The following is an 11,806-nucleotide window of genomic DNA, read 5'->3' as shown; positions in this document are numbered from 1 at the left end:
TATCCCTCTGTCAAATTTTCTTAAAATCGAGGAATGTCTTCCCAAGGTATTGGAGGAGATAACCAGTGTGAAGTTACAATCCAGATTTCCTTGGGATCAGGGGTAAAAATCAATGTTCCATATCTCTCTGACAGAAAAACAATTTAGCATCATTACAAAATTTCAGTGCTATGTTTATAGTATCTGTGAGTCATGTTATTGCTGGGTTTGTGTTACTGACTTTTTGTTTGGATGGAACAATGTAGTATTTGCTCCTTGGGCTTCATGAGCTGTTTTGAAGCCACTGTGGGTGGTGCCCTGTACAGCTCCTGTCACATCACTGGATTTAGGTGAAAAAGAGGAAGCTTTGCAAACAAAGCATTGCTTCATACTGAACACTAGTCCTACTTTTCTCGACTCTGATGGTTAAACTGGACATGCACCATGAGCACTTACTGAGGAAAAAAACATTGCTTATTCATTTTTATTTTCCAGGTAAAATATTACATCTGAAAATTAGGAGAATCAGTCAAAACATGCAAATATGAAGTTGCTCTATGAGTTGTTTTTGTCACTCTGTTTAGTAATTATAGATTTTGCTTTCAAACCTGAAGTTTTAAAATCTTGACTATCAAGCAATTTTTGTACCACGAGAATGGGTTAGCTGTGGGGAAAATGAATAAATGGAGATAGCTTAAGGAATGTCATCAACATTCCATTGAACATAATTTCTAACTTTGACAATTTTGATTTAGCTTGGTGCTGCTATGTCTCAGCTTTACTGATTTTGTGGAGATAATATCTGCTCTCCATTAAATTGCTGCATTTTCTTTCTTATTATCTTTTTACAATTCAGCATGTGAGATACTTTCCTTTTCTGTCCTTGTTGAAGCTATCACGAAGTTATTCAGAAAACTAAATTAGGCAAAAGATAAAGTCACGTATGAGATTATATTCCTCATTAAATTGCATCCAGGGGAGGTTTTCCTTTGTCCATGAGCTCAAAGTGATGATGCAGAGCTGCTTTGCCTATGCTGATGGAATACCTAACTTTGTTTTACATTGGTGGAAATGATCCATTGCTCTGTTGTGAGAGTGGAAATGTTTTGCCAGCTACAATTTTCCTGTTCTTACTCAGGCAACAACAATTGCTTTTTAACAATGCAAATGAAGAGCATCAACATAATAATAGTTCTCTCACTATTTGACAAATTACATATGTTTGACTTTTTACAATTATAATGAAAGTATTAGTAGAGCTTAAGAACAGTAAATAACAGTTCTTTCTATATTTCCATCCAAAAAAACCAACCCAAGTATTTTATAGATTTTTTTTTCTCTTCTGGAGTCTAAATCTCCTAAAGATGATAATTTAAAAGAAACATATAAAATTGTGTGCTTTAAATTCTTTTTGCCTCTTTCATTGTGTGCATTCTATGAAAGGTGGCTAAATAATCTTGGCAGTTGTTTTGTAACTTGAATTTTGTGAAGTACTGGGGCTCAGTATCAGTCATCATATGTGCAAAGGCTCAGTTTTAGAAAATACTTCATTGTAAGGTGTTTTTCCTTTAAAGAAACCACTGAAGACATATATTGTGTTTTAAATTGATTGCTGTTTATTCCCAAGGTCTCTGGACTGAGAACTAATGGCCAGCACAGTTTGGTTTATCATATTTCATATAACCACTGGACAAATCCTTTCCAATAGCTGAGCAATCCTTGGTGTGATTAAAGAGTGAATGACTTGAAGAACATTAAAGAACAAAACTCCAAAACCACACTCTAAAGCCAGAGGTAAATATGCTTTTCAGGAAATCGTGGCGCATCAGCCACTGGAACAAATCTACTGATGTATTTATTTAAACATAAAACTGTGTTAGTCATTTTCTTCAGTATTATCTGTCCTTTGTGCTTTCTTACATTACCTGCTTCTGTTTGCATAGCAGTTATTTTCAGCAGCATAAAATGCTTTTATATAAAAAACTTTTTATCCTTTAAGGGACTTCAGTTTCTCTTAGCCATTTTTTGATGATTCAAGCATAAGTAAATGTTTGTATTTTCTAATGGCTATTGCTAGTTATTATTCTGGCTCTTCTTTTGGTGGTTTGTTTTTTGTTGTTATTTTTTGAGGTTTTGGTGTTTTTATTTTGTGGTGAGTTGGTCCTGGCTGCATGTCACATGCCCACCAAAGCTGCTCTTTCTCAGCTGGACAGAGGAGAGAAAATATAATGAAAAGCTCCTGGGTCAAGATAAGGGCAGGGAGAACACATTTTGAGTTAGCTTCACTGTTTTGGTACTTGGCCTGTTCTTTGGAATACACTGTCAAACTCTTGATTTTTCAATTCCCTGCCCTTAGTGACATCTAGCAATGGACTTGAGGGTGTGGCACATTTTTAACCCATTAACAAGTGGCTTTTTCCCCTGTACTGTTAAATTGTGTTGGCTCCAGTGAGTTCATGTCATTACAGTATTTGCATATTCTCTAATAAGGATAATTTTCCTCTGCACACCCTTTGTGTTTCTCATTTATCATCTGCAGTCTGTGACTTTTCTAATCACTAATCAGTGAGCACAGGTTTGGTAATATGTGGGATTTTATAGCCCTGTTAGAGCTGCATTCAGTTACTGCAGTCAGTGATTTATCTGAGCGGGTGGTGCCAATTTCTCTGGGTTTGTACCTGCAAACAATTGGAAATCAATGGCATGTCTCGAGTCCTTTGGTGGATGACACTGATTGTCTTGTCTGCAATGGTTGGTCCCTGTGTGACTTTTGTTTGACTCTGCCTTGGAACTAGATGGGCCATTCTGTCTCAGTTTGTGTTTTATGAGGCATTTTAGAATTGATCTTCCAGTGTCTGAAAATCCTTTTTATGCAATATTATTATGCAATATCATTATTTTTACCCATAACCCTTTTCATTATACTTACCTGAGTACCCAAAGAACCTAACCTAAAACAACTCTTTTTCTGTTCTGACAGAGAACTCATTTGCACCAAGACTGTAGGACTGGCTGACTGTTTAATCTGAGATTAATTCTCTTGACTATTTACTTTGCTTTATATTTTATTGGAAAATGTCTTCCTCATGTTTTTATCAAGATTGGTACTCCTCATATTTCTGCAGTGCAGTCTGGGTTAATTCATGGAATGGAAAACAGCTAAGAAAATGCTTCAACATAGCAGCTGCTATTGTCAGAGAAGCCATCCTGAAATCTCCTGCAGCTATTTTCCATATACATGCAAAGTTTTGTCTCTGCTGGTAAACTTTGATTTATAAATTCTCAGAATTTTCTTTCATTTTTAAAATAAAAAACCCAAACTAGTGACATGCTGGAGACATACTCTGCTTAAAGGGCTTACACAAATTTGACTTTGTTCTGTCTCTAGTTGATCATAACAGAAAGTTTCACAGCTTTACCCATTCTGCATGAAAATCAGTTAAAGACAAAAGGGGGGTGTGAGTGGAGGGAAGTTTGTGTGGGAGAACACTCAAGTTATGAAGATTGGAAGGATCATTTCCAAAAGTGGACCTGTGAAGATGATGGTGTCGCAGACCAACCTGGATCAGACAAGCCAGAAAGACAAGAGACTTTTGTAGTGCAAATTTAGAGCTGTATGTTTTATTGTACAGCTTTCAGTTTAGAAGTTGTATTGTTACCCCTTGCAGTTGCTGCCCCTCGCAGTTGTTCCCCTCATAGTCCTATCCCCAGTTCGTCGCCATGTTATCTTCCTCCCCTCATGGCTTTTTCCTGCCTTAGCCCTGATGTCTGGATTCCCATTGGCCCTCAGATTCCCCTTTTGCCAGCTGTTCCCCCATTGGCTCTCCAATTGCTTAGTTACACACTCCGCCCCTGCTTTTAACCAATCATCTCCAAGTTCTAGAACCTTCCCTCAGAACCCTTTAAAAACACGCTCAGTGAAAGGCTTTTTGCCACTTCATCCCCTCACGGAGCAGAGTGTGCAAGGGTCATTTTTCCTCAGTCAATGGCCATCAGATTGGCACCCAGCGGAGGTCCGGGGTGAAGGCTTCTACTGTGTAGCAGATTCTCCAGGAGCCATTGGGCTCAGGCAGCAGAGTGGTTCTGGCTCCCTGCTCAGACAGCCATCTTGGATTCTTGTCCCTGCCTGCTGGATGAGATAGGCCTGCAGCTGGGCAGTTGTGTCCCCTGTCCCACTGTTCCTTTTCTCCCCTCCCTCAAACAATGGGTGCACTCTTCTCTAAAAGAGTGTGAGAGTTACAGCCATTTGAAGAATTTAATTTACCTTCATGGACGTCCTATGGACAAAACCTCCCTGAAGGCATTAGTCAAGTATATTTCAGAAAATAATTATGTCATCCCTTATAATATTACCTATTCTGAATGGGTTAAATTGGGGATTAAATTATGGCAAGCCACACAGAAGCATGATCCACTAGAGTTGCAGGTGACAGTGACGTGGCATTTGATCTTAGGAATTTTGTCCAAACCAGAAAAAAAGTCCATTATATTTGAGAGAGGGACATCTTGTGGTTGTGGTTGAAGTGTGCATTCACTGTCGGGAAAAGAGAGAGGGAGAGAATATGCATTTCCAGCTGTATCAGCATATCCACCACACACCCAAAATGGCGCATCTGGTTCACCCTCACAAAAACAAGGTGGCTGTTCCCACCCTAATAGCCCTTCTTCACCCTCACAAAAACAAGGTGGTTCCCTCTCCCGTCCTGACGATTCTGTTTCCCGCCAAATTGCCACAGAAAATGGCTGCCAAAATCAACCAGCACCAAATGGCTGCTGTCAGGCCCTACAAAATGGCTGCCTCCCCCTCAGGTCACAAAATGGCGCCATCCATCCCCAAGATGGTGGGCCAGCCCTGCAGGCTTCCATGGGCTCTGATTTTATTAACTTTTCTTAAGTCTTGCAAAAAGTTTGTGGTGAAGTGTGGGGAGGAAAAAGAGTTAAAATGCAAAAGGGGTTTATGATTTCAATGCTCATTTTTGTTAAGTAGGGTTAGCAAAGCCTTGTGTGTCCTGTCTTTCGTAAATAGCTTTTCATAATACTGAAATGTGCTGGATGCTGATGGATTGATTGGAGTGTGCTCTTTCACAAAGTGAGCGGTAAAAAGGTCCACAGAGCGAGTTAAATTGCAAAAGCTGACAAATTGTTTCTAGCATGTTTACTGCTAAGACATGAGACTTTTGCTGCTTGCTTTAAATGGAAGAACAAACAAGTGGACAGGCTCTCTATTGTACACGGTCGGCATTTAGGGAAAGATGTCGCTTGAGAATTGTACTGATGGCTGTGATTGCATCCCAGAGAGGAAGATGGAGTATGTTTAGCTGCCTGTTTAACAGGAACATGAAACCTTGTCTGGGTGAAAAATGTTGATGCTTTTATCGATAGGGCTCAGTAAACTGTAAAGTATATGCTGCCATCCATTTTAAATGCAATAAATATATGTGCGACTGTAATTAGTTTAAAGTTGTGCTGCACTCCCTTGTATTTCATTTTACCAAACTTGTTTCAGCTAGTTTTAATTTTTCAATTGCTTCCCTCAGATGTTTGTGGCAGTTGAGAGAATTTTAATATTACTCATTATTTGAATTTTTGTGAGCTGGTTAAATATTGATTTTAGTATTAAGAAACAGAACTGGAATAGCTGGAGGAATATTCTACAAAGATACTGTTTCCAAGCAATTTATCTTCCATACAGAGTTTGTGTTGAGAGGTCATGGTCAATGAAACTAAAAGGTGCCAGCAAAAGCCCAGGCCTTGAATTCAATTGTGTTGTGATTGTTGTCTTTGCAACATGACACTGTAGAGATCAAAAGTATCAGTGGGTTCAAGAAAGGATTAAGTAAATTAATTAGGGATGGGATTCCTAAACTCTGTCCTGAGCTCTGGAAAATAGATTTCATTAACATTTCTGTCTGTGGATGTTTCTGTGCCCAGAGAAACTGCACAGAACCTCTTGGACAGTGCTGAAAATGTGGTAAAATTGGTTTGGACCTGCAAAAAATGTAGACAACTGAAGCTGTCAGCAACTGCAAACTCATTTTACTGAAATGATTTTGTGTCTGACACACCTGACCTTTATTTGTCAGAATATTGACTTGGGCACAAAAGTGTTTCAAGCTCTGGTCAAAAGCTCAGTGTGATTTTATTTATACATGATCTTATGTTTCAAAGCAAAAGAGACATTATTTTGGGAAAAAAGACCTACAATTTTAATTACAAAGGTAATTAAATAAACAATAATTAAAATGAGGAAAAATGAACCCATCTATTTTGAAGTATTACCGTTTACTGTAATAGTACAAGAAAAGACTAGGAAAGAGTAGACAAATAGGTAAAATGAAAACTTCAATCACTTTTTTTTTTTAGGTTTTTCAGAACATCAAATAGCTTGCATATAGAAATTCAGATTTATGGGAAAAAAGAAAAGGCTTATCATAGCTAGTATAAGAGAGTAATAATAGAATATAATGGGCATTTAAAACAAAATCTTTAATCTGCATTGTAACTGTTATCGTTATTATAATCCTATTGTATTAATTTCAGGGTAGGTTTACCATGTCTCTTCACTGAAGAAAAAAAATTCCTTCAGCTGCTGGATTTGGCTGAATAGGTCCAGTGCTTTTTCTGGAATCATTTTCCTCAAATTGTCTCTGGAAAGTGCTCTAACCCGTTTGGCAGGAGATCTCTCTCTCTTATTGCAGCTATTCAATTTTGTATAAATAATTAAATATTCATTTGAAAAGGTATTGGCACTCAGGTGTTGGCCCTGCCAGCTGAGTGCCCCAGCCCCAAAGCTATAGACTCGTTTTCAGTGCTCTCTATTTGTTCCAATGAATATTTCAGAGCTTCATGTAAAATTGATCAGCTTGAAGAGGACTGACTTTGGGAGATCTGTTGCAGCATGAGGAAGCATTCCTGCTGTCATGTAAAAGAGGAAGAATGAAGTTAATCGTGGAGACATTAGCTATGAGGTGTGTTTGAATAAGAGTCATCTCACACCTCATAGAAGAGTCATAACTGTTGTAAATTCAGGTATGAGGAAGTTTCATGCTGCTCTTTACATTTTAATTTTTTGCAAAGTCCTCCTGTGATTACAATTTTTCAAAAATAGCAAAATGAAATATTTATTGATTTGCTGGAAACTTGAAACCATTGTAGTGCTAGTGCAAAAAAGAGAGATTTCTTCTTTTATTTGGAGGCTCTAATTCTTACATTATGGATTGATGTGCTATTGCCTTCTAACCTGCTATTGAAAACTGTCCCCAGCCAAGCATTGAGAGCAGGAGAGAGGGGAGTTTATCTGTTCATCTCTCCAGTGCATGAATTCAGAACTACAGGAGGGCTATTCACATGCCAAATAATATCTTTTGAGTGGGAAATTAAGTACATGAAAATACTATTGAAAGTTTCAAGTGTTACTACAAAAACACAGGATAAAACGCTGAGGTGTTCTCTGTTTCTGCTGTTCTGTCAAAGCCGTCCATAGTTTTTTGTTCCTGGTACATAGGAAAAGAGAGGCAAGTGGATTAACAGTTACAAAAATAAACCACATTAGCTGAGTATCAAGAAATAAAATTTAGGAAAATTGAGTAGGAGTGTTATTCAAATTTTGACTTTTAAAACCTAATCAAATCTTTGTGTCATGTGTAGTTTAGCACTAGCTATTTGTGTGTATGCCTATATAGAGGCAGATTTGTATACAGATATAAACAGCTTTCAGGGTACTTTTTCCTGTTAGTGTCTCACATTTTGGAAAATCTGCACTTTTCAGTTTTCTAAGCTTTTTATCTACTTTTACTTTCCAGTTAGTTAAGTGCATTCCTCTAAGAATAAAGGCAAATTTAAAAAAAAATCCTATTTGTAGGAACTAAGAGTTCTAAGATTATACTTGAAAGTGTATTTTGGATGGCGACTTAATTTCAACAAGATAATTTGCATCATAAGTGCATGTTCCCTGTCTTAGAGTACACTGACACTTTTTTTCTCCTTGTGAGCAATTTTTTAAAGAAGAAATGCCAGAAGTACTCTGGTTTTTAGTTTCAAATGTCTCATGATGCCTCTTTTTTGGACTTCTGAGGTCTGTGAGACAAAGTCTCTGATATTTTAGAAGCTTGCAAAGTGTGAATAAAATAGCGTAGCTAATTCCTAAGAGTCTGTTTTGATCTGGTACCATTATTCTAAAATGTAAATGGTAAAAGATATTCAGACTCAATATTTAAAACTGTTTCCATCTGTACTTGTTTGCTTTTTCTGAGGAAATTTTGGCTGATGAAATGAAACCTGTTGGATGCTTAACCTTGACAATCAGTTGTCATCTCTCCTGGGAAATCTGTTTTGAGGAGCTAGATGTTCTATACCCAAATTCTGTAGTGTTCTTTCCCTTAAAGCAGAAAGAAGACTCGCAACCAGTTTCTGTGATCTCCTTTATTCTTTGCCATATATCCTTGGTGGTCTTCAGTTTACATGTTTGCTAATCATTTGTACTTGTAATGCTGTAAAAGATTTGATGGAGCTGATCCTCAACATTTTGAAATTAGCAGAGGCACAGATGTGTTTCAGAGTGCTGCATTAGTGTTGCAAGATAGAATTATCTTATTTAAGGCAATCACCATGTATCAGTGTCTGTAGATCCTATCTGCAGTTCAGTATGAATTCTTGCTGATCCTGCTCCTGCAGGAGAGTGAAACCTCCCTGTTTTCATCTCAATAAACTAATAAGCGTTTGTCTTTCTCACTTCTGTCCAGCTAAATTTAGCTCACTGTTTCTTATCTTCCCTGGCGAAATCTGAGGAAGGAAAGTTGATTCTTTGTCCAAAATGCACCTCCCAACCCTGGTCAGCTGGAGCTGAACATCCCATGTGTTGAGTTACCAGGTAGCAGTTTGTTTTTACTGAGATATTATGTGTTTGAAATGGACTTCCCAGCTCTTTGTGTTCACAAGTCACTGCATAAAAACCCCAGAGACGGATTTTTTTCTTTCATTCCATTGGCCTCTTTTTGGTCCTTTCCCCCGGCAAAATGGGTATGAAAACCTAATGATGTCACTTTACACACCGAGCATGGGCTGGGTGGCACTTTTTGAACATTTGTGTCAAATGTTGGGTTTAGTTTTGTCTCCTGAATGTAACAAAGTGCAGAGTCACAATGACAAATTTCTGGGATGCTTATCAGTGAGAGTGGGTAAATTGCCTGATTCTTAAAAGCAATTAGGCCACAATTAGTTTTATTTAAATATTGCACTGACCTCCACATGCAAGCTTAAGGTCCATAAACATATGGAGTGTTTCATCACTAATCAAGGAAAGGTATTATGGAAAAGATTCCAATTTAGAAATATTTATAAATAATTCAGATCTAAGTCAATCTGCCTAATTTCCTTGGGGTGTTTTTGTGGTTTCTTTCTTTGTTCTTTAATTGAACATAGTCATAGGAGAGCACACTCCAGACTTCTTTACCTCCCACATAGCACATCTTTATTTTGCCATTTAAATTTTTTTACTAAAAGAAGTAGTGTCTAAGAGACTAAAGAGCCAGGAGGGACAATGGGAGTACTGAAAAGTATGGAGGTTTTAAAGTTAAAATGTCTGTGAAGAAGAAACAAAGAAAAAGAAGCAAAATTGTTAAAGAAGCAAATTTGTCGTTTTACTCTGATGCTGGAATGTTGTTGGTATCTGTTAAGCACTGTCCAGTCATCTGTATTTAGGTACATTAGTTTCCTAAGAACTTGCCTATTTACATTTAAAAACTGTAGGCAACTTAACTCTTTATGCTAGAATTGCTTTGATCCATTTCTGAGGAACATGAGGCATGTTCAGCCTAGCTGGTTGCAGCAGCTCCTACTTCAAAGTCTAGAAAACCACCAGGCAAAATATTTTCTGTTCAACAGATTTTCCTGCCCAGTAACAGCCAATTTAGTTGAATCTACTGCCTGCTGCTTCAAGTGCTACCTCCCCGAAACAAGCAGCACATGTGCTTCAGGGAAAAGAAAGGACCTTTAAAGTCTGTTTTCATCTCCTGTGAATGTTTCACCCGTGAGCTTAGTTTTGGAACCAAGTGAGCACAGCTTTTTCTCAATGCAGTCTTAGATGGTTTCTTCTGAAATATGAAAACTACAGCTGGGTCAGCTGGAATTACTATTTCATATCCCTTAGAATGTGTCCTAATTCAGCTGTTTCGCTGGTTTCCTGGTAACTCCTCCTCAAGTAATTGGAAGGAGAATTTGGTTCTTCTGCCTACTGTCAGGTGGGATATATGCAGTGGTGACACCTACAAAATAAATGTGTGCTGTTTCAAAACGTTCAGGTTTACTGTACTCTTTAAGGTATTTTTCAGTAATAAATACTGAGCTAAAGATCAACATTTGAATGGGTGAATGCTGTAGAATCTTGGACAGGCCTGGGAATAGAGTAAACCACTACAGGTGGGGAACGTGATGTGTAATATCAAACTATCAGTTCCTTTTCACTTTTCTGCAAGATTTTGCCAATGAAACTGCTTTAAAACTCCTCAGTGACACAGTATGTCTCAAGATGCCCGTGTTATTCCCGAATTTAACCCCCTCTACAGCAAGTCCATCCCTTTGCATGACAGATACTGAATGGGTTTATGCAAGCATTGAACTCTTGCACACTGAAGTCAACATCCAGCTACTTACCATTTACTAAATGATGAAATGTCTACATTGCCTTCTTTCTATGTATATTCTGAAGAGAACATCTAAATTTAGTACACATTAGACTTAGTAACTTTTTTCCCTGCCATATTTTTATACTATGTCAAAACAAGTATATTCAAGAGCAGTCTTAGAATACTGTGTGTGTGAAAAAAAACAAACCAGAGGATGCATTAAAACATAAGTAGTGTACATTAAGATGAAATAATTGCTTTTCTTTTACTTTATATGCAAGAAATGTCAAGACAATTCTTTTGAGCTTGACAATTAGTGTATTATATTTTTCTTTGTGTATGTCTGTAGACACAAAGACGCAACAATTCCTGATCAGTTTTATGAAGCTCTGAATCATAGGAAATAAATAGTCTTGCAAATCATAGGAATAAATAGACTTTTATAAACACAACAAAAGAGGGAAGCAAAATGACTGTGGGCTGAGTGTCCTCTTCACCTTTGTACAAAGAGAAAGATAGAAAGGCAATCTCTCATAATTTTTTTTATTAGGAACCACTTTGCCTCCTCTCATTAACCAAGGCTCTGCCTTTTGTCTTTTCTGGGATAGGCACAGTGTGATTATACCTTGTTTTCTCAGGGGTACTTAATTTTGAATTGGCAAAATTCAGTTTTGTTTGCATTACTGTGAACGATTGGACTGGCTCTGAAAATTACTTTTCTTGATTCCTGTATAAACACATACATTTTAAATATATTAGAGTACACTGTGTTTAGCCTTTGTTCCCTGTGTGATCTGATGGAAATCAATATAGGTAATAGTCTGATTAACATGTGTATACCTGTATCTAGAAGTTCTTGTTAGGCTCAGTTACATACTAAATTCAAAACAAAACATCTGGCTCAAAAGGCTTTTGTAACTACTTAAACAAAGATATGTGATTAATGCCATTTCTTGTTCCCTCACTGTTCGGCTTTGCAAAGGTTTTTTATGGGATTAATTAAGTCTGCAATGTACTATTTGTCCTGTGTCTGCCATAAAAATAAACTCCTTAAAAGCTCCAAAGAGCACACAATGCCCATGGCAAAGCAGCCTGAACATACAGCCTGATCTTATTTTCAAGTGATCTTTCCAGCCTTCTGAAAAATAATGTACAGTAAGTTCTGTCCTAGCTATGGTTTGAAAGTGAATCCACACACAGTTCAG

This window comes from Pithys albifrons, chromosome 6, assembly GCF_047495875.1.
Source record: "Pithys albifrons albifrons isolate INPA30051 chromosome 6, PitAlb_v1, whole genome shotgun sequence".
NCBI classification, from domain to species: Eukaryota; Metazoa; Chordata; class Aves; order Passeriformes; family Thamnophilidae; genus Pithys; species Pithys albifrons.
This window is presented reverse-complemented; position numbering follows the sequence as displayed.